This window comes from Cryptomeria japonica, chromosome 4 (assembly GCF_030272615.1).
Source record: "Cryptomeria japonica chromosome 4, Sugi_1.0, whole genome shotgun sequence".
Classification (NCBI taxonomy): Eukaryota; Viridiplantae; Streptophyta; class Pinopsida; order Cupressales; family Cupressaceae; genus Cryptomeria; species Cryptomeria japonica.
Window position 1 is genome coordinate 270,018,465 of NC_081408.1, and position 12,036 is coordinate 270,030,500.

Below are 12,036 nucleotides of genomic sequence, written 5' to 3' on the forward strand. Positions count from 1 at the left end.
AGAAAATGGAGGGTGAAAGGACAGGTTGATATCTTAGCCCTGTCAAGGAGTTTTTTTGTCTTTTCCTTCTCTTGTGGTGAAGATTTGGAAATGGCTCTAAGTGGAGGACCTTGGATGCTTGGGAAGTCTTCTTTATCTTTAAGAAAATGGTCTCCAAAAGTGGATCTCAATGATACCTTTTTTGAATCTGCCCTAGTCTGGGTACGGTTGCCTAGTTTGTCACTTGAATTTTGGTTGGAGGACGTGTTCTTAGGCATTGCTAAATCCTTTGACGAGCTTCTGGCTATAGACTCTATGACAACAACATTAAAGAGATTGGTGTATGCGAGGATATGCGTTAATATCTCACCAACACAGACCTTTCTAGCTCTATCAAAATAAATTCCAAGCTAGGTAAGTGTGAACAAGTTATAGAGTTTGAATCCCTCCCTTTTGTGTGTTTTTCATGTAAGAAAGCTGGACATTGGGAAAAGGCTTGTCTTGGTAACCCAAACAATGCTCAGAAGAACAATAATCTTGTCAAACAGATCTAGAAAGAGAAGCTGAACAAAAATGAGGAGGGTAGATCGGAAGGAGGAATTGGACTTCCTAGTAACTCAAAAGATATAACAAGGGATGAAAGGAAAGCTAGTCCTTCCAACGATATTCCTCAGAAGGAAATCAGAAAGGATGAAGAGAATGTATTTGAAGTTAAAACAAGTAATGGCTTTAAAGCTTTACAAATTTAAGAAGAAGAAAACGTAATTATAGAAGAAATTCTTGAAGACGGTGAGATTGGAGACATAAATGAATCACAATATGAGTTTCGAAAAGATATAGAACAAGAATGTAATAAAGTGTGTTCAAAGGACTCTGAAGCTCTAGATGTTATCATTAAAGAAAAGACCCAGTTCAAATTGCCCCAGGTTAACCTTAACTCTCTATTCCAAAACTTTGGGACTGATTCACCCACCTCATCTCATCGAAAAGGAGAACCTTGGAATAGTAAGAAGTCTGCATATAAAGATGAAGAAGATGAAGAGTTAATAGAAGTGGGAAAAAATAAAAACAAGAAAACAGGTTGTACTAATGGGGTTAAAACTAGAACCAGGTCTAAGGCGGATATTGGTCTTTCCAAATCCCCACAGGGGCGTATAACTATGAAGTAGCATAGGGACCAGGAGAGCAAACAAAATATAGCTGATGGAAGGCAGAAAACCATTCAGGAATCCTACTCCCAGGTTTCCAAATTAAGGTCATCTCTTGGAACATTAGAGGCCTAAATGGTCTCCATAAGAAGGATGTGCTCAGGACTTTTATCAGAGATCATAAGTCAGACATTATCCTGGTTCAGGAAACTAAAATGAGTAAGGAAAAATTTGAAAAAATTAAAATTCTTTAAACAGGGGGGTGTATGTGGCAGTAGTTCTAATGGAGCATTTGGTGGGGTTGCCATATTTTGGAATAAGAAAACTATTGATGGAGATCTAATTGATGAATATGATAACATCATTTCTATGAGAGTCAAATGCATTGCTGAAGGACAGGAATGGGTGGTCACCAACATTTATGCTCCCAACTCTAAAGCTGCTAGAAGCAAGTTTTGGGACAAAATCTAGTAGAAAAGAGGGACTTTCTCCCAGGATAGTTGGCTTTTGATGGGAGATTTCAACACTCCTCTGTAGGAGATTGAAAATTTTGGTGGAACCCGAGCTCAACTGGATAGTAGGATTGATCTTATGGACTTTATCAATGTCAATGCCCTCATTGATGTTGACCTTTCTGGAGCTTCCTACACTTGGTCTAATCAAAGGGATTGAGGAGAACTTATTCAGGTAAGGCTTGATAGATCTCTTATTACTCCTGACTAGGTCCTTAAGTATAGATGTTCTCTATCTGTTATTAACAGAATTGGATCAAACCATTATCCCATTTCTTTTGTTGTTGATTCTATTAAGGGCAAACGTTGCTTTCCCTTCTGGTTTGAAAAAAATGTGGATTTCACACCCTTCCTTGGAAGCTTCCATTGCCAAATGGTGGAATATAACAGTGGGTGGTTCTGCCATGTTCAAAGTTAACATCAAGGTTTGGAATAAAAAGCTTTTAGGGATATTTTTGAATCTAAGAGGAAGCTCAAGGAGGAATTAGAACAGATTCAAAATTCTATTCAGGAACATGGTTATAAGAATGTCCCCAAGGCTAAAGAAGATGAGGTTCTAGCCAAATTACACAACACTATTTCAAGAGAAGAAATTTACTGGAGGTAGAGATCCAGGGCTATTTGGTTAGAAGCTAGTGACATAAATACTAAATTATTTCATATGACATCAATGAACCATAAAGCAGCAAGTAGAATTTCCAGATTAATTGTTGATGATAAAAATCTTGTCAAAGATGATGATATAGGTGATGAAGATGTTAGGTTCTTCTCTAACCTCTTGAAAGGTAGCAAGGAAATTGACCTTGTTAAGCAACAAGATCTAGTTGAAAATGTTCCTAAGATTATTGGACCTAATCATACTAGGATATTATCTGCCATCCCCTTAGTTGATAAAATTAAAAGAGCTATTTTCTCCTTTCAAGGGGATAAAGCAACGGGCCTGGATGGATTCCCCATGTTTTTCTTTCAGGAATATTCGCAGATTGTTGGGGCTGATATGGTCAATGTTGTCAAAGTATTCTTTGGCTCTAGAACAATTCTTAAGAAATAAACTCTACCTTCATTGCTCTAATTCCTAAGGTGGCTGGAGTTGATTCTATGGGCAAGTTTAGGCCAATAAGTCTATGTAATTCTTTTTACAAGATAATTTCAAAAGTCTTGACTTCTAAATTGTTGGCTTTTCTTTCCCTTGTTATCTTTGAGGAGCAAAAAGGATTTGTTCCAAGTAGGAAGATTTTGGACTCTATAATTCTTGTGCATGATAATATCCATTCTCTTAATGCTGCAAACAAAGAGGGATTTCTCATAAAGCTAAATTTGGCAAAAGCCTATGATAGGGTTGAATGGCGGGTTCCTTTTAGGATCATGGAGGCATTTGGATTTGATGAGAAGGTTATCAAAATCACTAGAGCTGATATCTACACCAATTTTTTCTATTCTTATTAATGGATCTCCTTCCATATTTTTTAAATCTTCAAGGGGTCTTAGGCAAGGAGATCCTATCTCAACTATTCTTTTCACTATTTTAGTAGAATGTTTGAGCAGATTGATTCAAAATTTGAAAGAGAATAGGACCATCAAGGTTTTGCAACCCTCTTCTGCTAATTTCTTCTGCACTCATCAATAGTTTGTTGATGATACTATATTGTTGGGATACTCTTCTGTGAGTGAAGCTTCTACCTTCAAAAGTTCTCTCAGCTCTTATTCCCTTACTACTAGCCAACAGGTTAACTAGGAGAAATGTGTTATTTACTTCATCAACACCCCCTTGTTGAGGTAGCAAAGGATTGCTAACATAATTGGCTGTAAGGTTGAGCTACTCCCCTCTACTTATTTGGGACTCCCTCTTGGTTTGGCTCCTCCAAACTCTTTCTGGAATTATTTTATTGATAAGTTCAACAAAAAATTGGCTAGTTGGAAAGGCTCTATGTTATCGCAGGCTGGTAAGCTACAACTTCTTCAAGCTACCCTTCAGATTTTGTTTGTTTATGCTCTTAGTTTGTTTAGTATACCGGTCAAATTTGCAGAAGCATTAGAAAGAATTCAGAAAATATTTCTTTGGTCTGGTGTGGAAGATAAGAAAAGGATTGCTTTGGTTGCTTGGGATAAAGTCTATGATCCTAAAAGTAGTGGGGGGTTAGGTATCAAATCTCTGAAACCTTTCAACAAAGCTTTTTTAGCCAAATAGGTTTGGAGGGCATATAGTATTAAGAGAGATTGGAGTAGGGTGTGGTTTGACAAATACATCCATAATCAGCCTATTCATTCCCTTCTATATTCTGAAGATATCCCTGCTGGATCTTTTATATGAAATAGTATGATAAAATCTATTAAAGTTTCTAAAGTTGGAGTTGGCTGGGTCCTTGGCAAATGTAACAAAATCAGATTTTGGGAGGATGTCTGGATCAAAGATGAGCCTCTTTTTAATCAAGATTGCAGCCATATCATTGATGATTGTAAACGAAGGTTTGGTTCTATGGTCTGTAATTATTGGGAGGAGAATAAATGGGTTAGACTTGATGCGGTTTATGCTAGATTTTCTTCGCTCCAGCATGCTTTGTTGTCCTTTTCTGTCAGCAAAGATTCAAATGATGTCTTCTTACGGAAGAGTAATCCTAGGGGTAATTTTACCGTTGCTTCTACTTACAAAAATATATCTACTCAGGCTTGCAACCCTATATGGACTAAAGTTTGGAATGGATTCCTCATTCCTAAAGTTAATATGTTTTTTTGGCTTGCAATTCACAACAAGATTCTCACTATTGATAACCCAGTTTGAAGAGGATTTATGATCCCTAATAGGTGTGAGTTATGTCAGAAAGAGGCTGAGTCTATGGATCATTTGTTCAATCACTATTCTTTTACCCAGGAAATCTGGGGTAAAGTGTGGACTCTATGGAAGGTTGATTGGGTTATGCAAAATAGTTTTAAGGAAGTCCTTGGGCATTGGATTTTCCCTACCAAGCTTCCCATCATAAAAACCCTCTGGTCCTTTTTTCTTCCTATTACCTATTGGCATATTTGGAAGGAGAGAAACAATAGAATTTTTAGGGAGACTAAGTGTTCTTCTCAGGTGGTTTATTAAAATAATTGTAGGGCTATTAAAGAAAACATCAATACCATTCACAAAAGCAACAAGTAGTGTAGTTATATTGATATGACTAATAATAAGAAAATTATTCTAACTAAATGGAAATTAACGAATAAGGTTTGGAAGTATGATATTAAGAGTAGAAGAGATAATGTGGTTTGGAGGCTTCCTCCTCATGATTGGGTAAAGGTGAACTTCGATGGTGCAGCTAAAGGAAATCTAGGTAGTGCTGGAGGGGGAGGGGTTATTAGAAACTCTTATGGCTTTTGTGTTGTTGCGATTGTCTCTCCCTTTGGAATTCAAAATAACCATGTGGTAGAAGCTTTGGCAATGTTAAAATGTCTTTAGCTTGTTCAGGGCTTCAATTTTAAAAGAATTTGGATGGAGGGGGATTCTCTTAATATAATTCAGGCTATTAAAGGTATTAGTTCCCCTTCTTGGAATATCCAAAATATCATTGATAAGGAAAAATAAATGTTATACGCCTGTGATAGTGTGATTATTATCCATACCTTTAGGGAAGGTAATAGGGTAGCCAATTTGTTAGCCAATGAGGGGGTCATTTTAGCAGAAGATGCTAATTATATCGGAGAGTCATCATGTAAGAACAAAGTCTGAGAGCAATTATTTTATGACAAAATCAATGGTACATATTAATCTCATTATTACCCTTCTTGGTTTGTACTTCAATGATAGAATTTGGAGTGAGGCAGATTGTCAGATGATGACCTGTCTCAGGCGTCGTGCTAATGAGTATAGGTGTCAAGGGCCTTATCATATTAAGTACTGGGTTAATTTGCATGTTTTAAAGGGCTACTTGAAAAACAAGAAAACTACCTTGGTTTTTGATTTCAGCTTCTCTATTCTTCAGCATCTGGTCAGTTTGCACTCCCCTGAGGGTTTCGACTTGCACAACTATTACATTATGGGAGGAAATCTCAACCGTAATGAGCCCACCAGCTGTGAAAGTTGGAAGGGTGAAACGAAAATTTGGAGAAGGTTGCATAAAAATGACTTCACTAATTATATGGAGAAATTGCATGGGAGCAAGAAGTCAGTTTTCCGTGGTTTTGCCAAGGGTCGAAAAAATAACAAAGTTACTCTGTTTGGTCAGACCTGGAAAGTGGATGAAGATTTGGTGGCTGAGGTGACTGGTCTGCAGAAGGACGACATCAAGTTTTATAGAGATCGTAAGTTCTCAGTGGAAGCCATCAAAAATTTCCCCAAGAACGAAGAAGAAAGGGCTCACCTTCCCAAAAAGGATAATACTTCCTATTATCTCCCTAACCAGGTAAAATCCTTTTGGCAAAAAATGTTGAAAGTGTTAATGGAGTATCTTACTATTGATGGTAGGTTTTTGAAAGTCTATAATTATCACTTTTTTATCCTTAATCACTTTCACCATGGCTCTAAGATATCTCTGCCCTTCTATCTGGCCTCCTCCCTTAATGACAATCTGGCTGACCATGCTAAGAAACCTAATTCCTACGCCATTGCCCACCAAGGTCTTATTTTGTTAATTTATGAGCATCTTAAGGATAAAGTTAAAGCTAATAAGGATGATCCCTTTGTGGAGAATGCCCATATTTCTGAGGATTATGACAGTTCAGACTCTGATGAGGATTCTTCCAATCTTCCCCCTAAAAATAAATCAATGTTTAGTAAGAAAACTAAAGAAGACGTTGAAGAGAAGGCTGATTTTGAGCAGGAGAAGGATAAGGAGGTGGAAGAAGAGGCGAAGAATGAGCAGGAGAAGCAGGTTGAGGGTGAGGAAGGAGACAAGGATAATGAGTAGAGAGAAGAGGATGTTGATGAGTCAGAGGCGAAGGAGAGTACCTATGATTCAAACAACAGGGATGATGTTCAGACTAATATGGAGGAGGGTAACTCTAGGTTTGAGGATTCTGCCCAGGACATGGAGGATGCAGATACTATTCTGAATGCTACTAGAAATAGCTCCCTCAAAATGTTTAATTTCTAGAAGTGGGTGGTTGATAATATTACCAGCATTCAAGAAAACAAGAGAGAGATGGATTTCAAAATTGATAATTTGGTTAAGGATATCAATAATAAAGGAAAAGAGGAAAATGTGGAGGATAATAGTGACGTAGAGGATGAAAAAGAAATTTCGGACTGCTTAGAAGGTGAGATTATAAAGGGAGATTTGAAGCACCTGGAGGATGTGGTGAGGACTCTCAAAGAAAAGAGCGAGTATGATAATGATCTGATAAACAATTGGATTCAAAAAACCAAGAGTGCTTTGAGGAAATTCATGGAGCATAGCTTGGTTGTGTTGAAGGTGTTTTCTCAAAATATAAATGCGATGGTTGCTTTCCTAGAGAAGGATACGCAAAATAAAGACACTGTGATTGTTCATGATGAGCCGACTTCTAGTTCTGTGCAACACTCTTCCAGACGTAGAACTAGGCAAAATGCAAAAGAGCTGCAGCTGAAGACCAAAGGTAATCAATAGGTGCAGGAAAGTAAAGACCTGAAAGAGGCAGAAAATGTGATGATGATGCTTGTCAGGGATGCTGAAGAGACAAAGATTTTCACCTAAAATGCTCTAATTTTGTTTTAGGTGTGCCAATCTCTCGTTGGCCTTTTGCTATTCTTTTCTCTGGCTATTGTCTTTTGTGTTGTTCTTTTGCAACCTTTCTCTCTTTGTTCTGTCCTCTCTAGTTTCTCTATTGCTTTTCTTTTCGATATGTAAGTGGGTTTTCGGTCCCTTAAAACCTGGTTTTCCTTAATCAAAAACATTATGTGGTCCCTCTTTATTGACATCGATGGAGGAATTTTATTGTTGATAACAAAAATAGGCCACACCGAGTAAATAGTTCTCATCTCTCCAAATGGATTGACACCATCCACTTCCAATGAAAGCCTAAGACTACAAGGTTCTTCTTTAACGTGTGGCCATTTTTCCTTTATGTCCGTAAATGTAGAACCATCTGTGGGCATTCGAAGAATGTCATCTTGACTTCTATTGTGTGCATGGTAATCCATAAATTGCACCAAGCTTTCACACCTACATAATCATTGTAAACGTAGAATAATAGAAATATAACGAAGAACCTTGCGAGGCACCTTTTTTGTTAATTGATCTGTTCGATATCTACTGATATGACATTCAGGGCATTCTGTTGCAAATTCATGTTGTTTATGATATATAATATGATCATTAAGACATGCATCTATTGCTTGATACTCCAATCCAATATCTTTCATAATGGCAGATAATTCTCGATATGAGCGAGGTAGAATATTTGATGGTGGTAACAAAAAATCACCTATGAATCTAGAACAAAAAAAAGAATTTGTTAATATAAAGAATATTAATGGTACATATTTCACCTTTTATTTACTAGTGATGAAACAACAACAAAAAAAGATGACATATATGGCATACCTTAACATACATGAGATTGTTATGTTGGATAAACCATTCATAACCCTCAAGTTCACCAACAACAATATAGAAAAGAGAAGAGTTGTTTGGGAGCCTTCATAAAGGGACTCGTATGCCTTCTCAAGTATAGGTAAATCATGAACAACATCAAAGTCATCTTGCTCATCAAGATCAGTTGTGTCAGTACTAAATGTGTCATGAATCAATATATTTGTACCATCATCTTCAACTATGTTTTATGTTGCATGATCATCTTCTTCCATAGGATCATTATCTTCAGCTTCGATATTCACACCTCTGTGTTCCTCCACTTGGAAAATCACATTCTTTGGGTTGTGGTAGTCCATATCATGTGCCCTAGGGTACCCCACCTATATAAAAAAGATCAACCTAAATAAACCATGATCATGATCTCATTAACAAGTGATTTTTTATGTATATAAATTATTAAAACAATATAAACATTTATAAATATAATCAATATAAACATATATAATGAACAACTTACCAATGGACCATAATCACACCCCCCTTCAATGTGCCCATGTTTCCTACAATGTTTCTCAGCTGTTGTGATTCCAGTGAACACCTGGCATATTTTTGATGATAGTTGGTTTCATCGAAATTCCAACGAACGTCGAGCAAGATTTAAAAAAAACAAATTTGACACAAATTGTCTTGTAAGTTACGACAAAACAAAAGAAATACAATAGTTCATCGGAAATTTTCATCAGAAAATGCACCCAAATGAGTTAGTGTGTGACTCAATCTCATTTTTTGGCCAAATCGAAAGTGGCTAAATCTTTAGAGTTTGGGGATATGTTGATTTGGGAACCAACATTTGCATCCTACCATTCCTCGAGGGCTTTTAAAATATTGCTTCCTTTTTCGCATGCCTTTTCACTTTCATCTCCCTCGTGATGGTCATTATTGCCCATTCTTACCTTGAGTCTATGCATTTCATCAACAAACATTCGGTTGCTTCATAACTATAAACCTTTAGAAGAAAGTTGAAGTCGGAGCTAGGATTTCCCCAATAACCCTATTCTACAAAAACCATTATCCTATAAAGGAGATATTGGTATTGGTATGAGAGACTGGAATGAGAGATTAGAGATTGGTATTGAAAATAATCTTTGGATAAACACATGTTACTCCTAGAGGGAGAAATGGAGATTGTTGGTTTTTGTATTTGGCATTTCTGTTTTGGCACTTTGATGGTTTTTCCATCTTGTGTTGCCATCGATGCCAAAGGGGGAGATTGTTGGCATTTTGGTATGGTTTTTTCATTGATGTCAAAACCTACTTTGAAGATCCAGCAACATTCACCAACAAGCAAGTAAACTGTGCAACAGTTACTGGTATATGGTTCACCGGCAGGATATATTGTTCACCGATACCTGGAATGATATGGAAGACACTTGGTAATGTCAAAGACATCATGTGGACACTTTGTTATGAAGAATTAATCATTGGTATATTCATATTTCCATATTTGCTTTTACTAACAAATAGGTCCAGGTTATCTAGGGTTACACCAGTAGGTTTATCTTTTCCAGATCAGCATGGCACGCTATGGAGATGATTTATTATTGTTGTAAATGCATTTAGACAACATGTTTAATCAAATATTGCATCGGATATTATATTGTATAAAAATGTTTTATTGTAATATCTTGTAGAGCCGACCTACTAAAATTGGTCTTAGGGTATGGTATAAATGTAAGATCTTATTTGTAAGATCAAGTGTGGAATGTGAAAAAGAATTAAGTGAAGGTATATGCGAGATCAAGTAGGGATATACATGAAGACATCATTTGAAGGTGAAGTTAGGTTTTTGTAAAAGCATATCAGCATTACACCGGTACTGAATCCAGCATATGAAGATGCTATTTTGTGCAGTACATTCTTATTGGATTTAACCATCCAACTGTAGTCAGTGTGACTCCCATTTTGTGATTGAGTAGTGAGCTCTAGGCTGTTGGCCTTTCTGCATGTGCAGACCCCATTTATGTACACTTACTATCTACAGTAGTATCATCTGATTGTGGGTAAGGTTTCCCACTGTGGTTTTTCCCCTTACAGGGTTTCCACGTACAAATATTGGTGTTATGTGTTGTGGATGACTTTATGTTTATGTTTCATGCATTAATCCCTACCGGTATAGCAATTTACTGTTAACACTGTCTACGGGCATACTTAACTAGTTTACTGGTATTAAGCATTAAGTTGGTTAATTAGTTTTTGGTTTGAATTTATTAGACAACTGATTCACCCCCCCTTCTTAGTTGTCTTCGGGACCTAACAAACTATTCAAATAGTGCTTTGTCAACCTATTTGTCTTTTTCATAAACCCACTGTGGAATGTGCTTCATTGGTGTTGGTTCCCCAAAGGGTTTTCACTGCAAAAGGCAGAAACCAAGTTGATTCTTCAAATATCTATGGAAAAGCCAACTCCAACTATCAAAATCCTCTATAACTTGGACCAATTGACACAGATTCAATAGATTCTTCTACACTTTGGGCTCTGCAAGACTCGGGAGGGTGATCTCTTAGATAATTTATGATCTATGCGCCATAATCACAAATTGCACTAAAACAAAGAAGATAATCTCATATACAGGCTCAACAAAAAGGGAGAATTCTCAAGAATGGTGAATTCTTCAGTGATCCTCAACCTATTGGAGCATGAGATGAAGAAAACATATAATAACAAACATAAAGTGAAATATATTCTGATAATCAACTATTTATAACAAATATAGACAAAATGAAGTAGAAAACAGATTGTAAAGACTAAGACAAGCCATAACCAATATCTTATTACATTGGGAGTCAAATTCATGAAATGTAAGATAACTTACAACATAATTATCCTGATAGCATGTTGGACAAAGAACATATTGCATTACAATATATCTCTACTATAGCCCAAACCCAAGCTACTTATCAAAATCCCAAGATAAGCCCCACCACTCTGCAATTTTGTTTAATCATTTAATTGATCCCTTAGATCAAGGCATAAATAGAAATCACATACATCACAACAATGCAATGAATGAAAGAAACCCTTGATTATATTTCATTCAAAAGATAGTAGAATCATACAATGGAGAGAAATAGGTTTGGATTCTATTTCATTAACTCAAATGCTATCTTTGTTGGCCATTTGGTGGAATTGATTATGTGTTACATTGATGTTTTGTCATTAATACCAACACTATCTGTTTGGATGCTTTACCGACACCCTTCTGTTCCTGGTAGGTTGAGTGGTTTCTGGTTGATTTGGATTTGGCATGATCCGGTAGGCTCCGCTATAGTTTGGTGATGGAGTTATCTTGTTCATGATACTCATACTCATATTTAATCAATTGGTTTTGGTCTGGTTACAGGATGCTATCATGTTTTCTTAGAAGCTTGGTTTCTGGTTTTAGCGAGGGTTTCACCGGCAAAGCTTTTGATGGAGATCCTTGACGAATTGCATAAATGGTGTCGGTGCAGCTTCTTGTGGAGTTTCACGATTTTGTTGGTGATCATGTTTGAGACTTGGTGGATGGAGATCATTGTTGTAGCATGTGGACCTATACTAGGTCCCGTTTGATCTAGGTTATGGACCAGCTTTAATGAAGCATGTGGATTGGACCTCTCGATATGTTTCCGGGATGTCTTATGTGTTGGATATTATTTGTCTGGTCTAAGACCAACATGGTTTGTAATTATGTAATTGGTTTATTAGCTAGTGATCGACTTGATTGTTTATGGTCAAGAGTTTGTATATATAGATGTAAGATCTCATTTTAGCTCATATATATCGTAGATCTATCATAGGAATGGGAAAGGGATATGTAATGTGCGAATAATGTAATATAATTCAGGAAGAGGATTTGGTCGATCATT